Consider the following 2,540-nt stretch of genomic DNA (forward strand, 5'->3'; position numbering starts at 1 on the left):
ATTAATCTAATGAATCAACATGACTCCTAATTGGATTAGGATTGAAGAGTTCAATTGAGTCATGGTTCATTCAAGTTCTAATTGGATTAGGACTAGCATAGATTGAACCCAATTGATTCATGATTTGGACTAAACCAAATAGGAGCCCTAGATGCCTTTATAAGGCTTTGAAAGGAGGTGCCCTAATGATAAGTGAAGCCCTCCTCCTCTCCGTCACGTGGCTACCCTCCTCTCCTCTCTTTTCAGCCACCAACAACAAAGGGAAGAAAAGGATCTTGGTGGCCTCCTTCTTCCTCCACCGTTTGGTTCCAACGCAAGGAAGAAAAAGAAGGCTGCAGGGCTTCGTTCCTCTTCTTCTCTTCATCCTTCTTCTTCCTCCTCCCAAGCACAATCAAGGATTGATTGAAAGGGAGGATATCAGCCATCAAAGTTATCTCTGCAAGAGAGCTAGCACCCCGGGGAGATATAAAGCTTGGATCGGTTTTCTGCTTCGTGTGGATACCCGTAGAGGCCGGACACTTGAACGGCTTCAAGCGAACCTTCATCCTAAACCACGATCATCAGTTTGCGGTGATCATCTACCCGCACAAAGGTGAAGATCTGATCTTCTAATGCTATTTAAAAGTTTTTAATCCTTATCTATCTACGAACGGTTTTTAAACAACGTTCATGCGATGAACGGTTGATCCCGCACATGCCTCTTCCGCTGCATCTGAATTTTTTGAATTTTCAGCGGCATGATCGGGGTATTCCAACAAGAAGAGCTACAAACTCAAGAAGAAGAAAGCTCTTGTCTCCACATTGACAGATTTCAATCAATCATCATCATCATCGGAAGAGGAACAAGAAGAAAAAGCCATTCTTTGCTTCATGGTAAATGATAATGAGGAAACATCTGAAACTCAGTTAGAGTTTACTTTTGATGAATTGTATGATGCCTTTAATGAACTAATGGATGAGTATAAATCCTTAACTCTTAAAAACCAAGATTTGAGGTTGACTAATAAATCTTGTAGTTATAAAAATGATAGTCTAATTAAGAAAAAAGACTTCATTATTAAAGAAAACTTAGAACTTAAAATAAGCAACCATTTATTAACTCAAAAGAACTGTACCTTGATTAAAGACAAAGAAAGATTAACTAAAGAGATTTTAGAATATAAAAACAGTAATCAAACTATAAAAGATAATCTTACAAAAGACTTAAGCTTACTAAAAACAGAAAAACTGAACTTAACAAAAGAACTTGAAAAATACAAACCTATTGTAGAAAAGTTTACATATAGTTCTGAAAAATTGGAGATGATTCTTAATAGTCAAAGAGCTGTGTTTAATAGAGCTGGTTTAGGGTATAAGCCTAAGAATAAGCAAAAGTTTCTTAAAAACTTTTTTGTAAAAGCTGGAAAAAGTAAAACTAAAAATATAATCTGTTTTTGCTGTGGAAAAGTAGGACATAAAGCTAACATATGTGACCATAGAAAAACAAAAACTAAAAGAAATATTAAAAAGGTTTGGGTTCCAAAAGGAACCAATATAACTAACCTTGAAGGACCCAAGAAAACTTGGGTACCTAAGATTGTATGATTTTCTTGTGTAGGAGTGTCTTGCAGCCAAGGTCAATAAAAACTATTGGTACTTGGATAGTGGCTATTCAAGACCATGCCGGGTGACAAAAAGCAATTCTTCATCCTAGAACCTAAGAAAGGAGGTACAGTGACTTTTGGAGATAATAACCAAGGTCACATCATGGGTATTGGTAAGATACAAATCACACCTTCAACTTTTATTGATAATGTTCGGCTTGTAGATGGTATTAAGCACAACTTACTTAGCATTAGTCAACTGTGTGATAAAGGCTTTGATGTATTGTTTAAGCCATCTACATGCATCATAACCAACTCAACTGACAATAGTTTAGTTTTCAAAGGACTAAGACGTGGAAATGTTTATGTAGTAGATCTTAATGATCTTGCTAAAAACAGCCACTACTTAGTAGCTAATGATACTAAGCTTAGTGAGGCAAGTTGGTTATGGCATCGTAAATTAGGTCATGCAAGCATGGACACCTTATCTAAATTAGTTAAATGAGATTCTGTGATTGGTTTGCCAAAGCTGAAATATGAGAAAAACAAAATTTGTAAAGCTTGTCAATTTGGCAAACAACCTAGAAGTTCTTTTAAATTCATAAATTATGTCTCTACTACTAGACCACTTGAATTACTTCACATGGACCTTTTTGGACCAACTAGGACTACAAGCCTTGGTGGAAATAAGTATGGACTTGTCATAGTTGATGTTTACTCTAGATACACTTGGGTCATGTTTTTAGCTTATAAGGATGATGCATTTTCAGTTTTTAAGAAGTTCCATAAGGAGGTAACAAATACAAAAAATAGTTCAGTTATAGCAATTAAAAGTGATCATGGAACTGAGTTTGAGAATCATTTATTTGATGAATTCTGTAGTAAAAAAGGGATAACTCACAATTTCTCTGCACCTAGGACACCACAACAAAATGGTGTTGTGGAAAGAAAGAATAT

General features: G+C 35.6%; 1 long non-coding RNA gene across 1 annotated transcript; it reads left to right on the forward strand.

Moving 5' to 3' along the window:
- The first annotated feature begins 216 nt into the window (after window positions 1-216).
- Window positions 217-1,944, forward strand: LOC148702459 (uncharacterized). The gene is made up of 2 exons (XR_015968774.2): window positions 217-592; window positions 734-1,944. It is a non-coding gene; the product is annotated as an uncharacterized LOC148702459 (long non-coding RNA).
- The last annotated feature ends 596 nt before the right edge of the window (window positions 1,945-2,540 follow it).

Source organism: Phoenix dactylifera, chromosome 9 (assembly GCF_051530095.1).
Source record: "Phoenix dactylifera cultivar Ajwa chromosome 9, Ajwa_hap1_PhDact_Kaust_v1.1, whole genome shotgun sequence".
Lineage (NCBI taxonomy): Eukaryota > Viridiplantae > Streptophyta > Magnoliopsida > Arecales > Arecaceae > Phoenix > Phoenix dactylifera.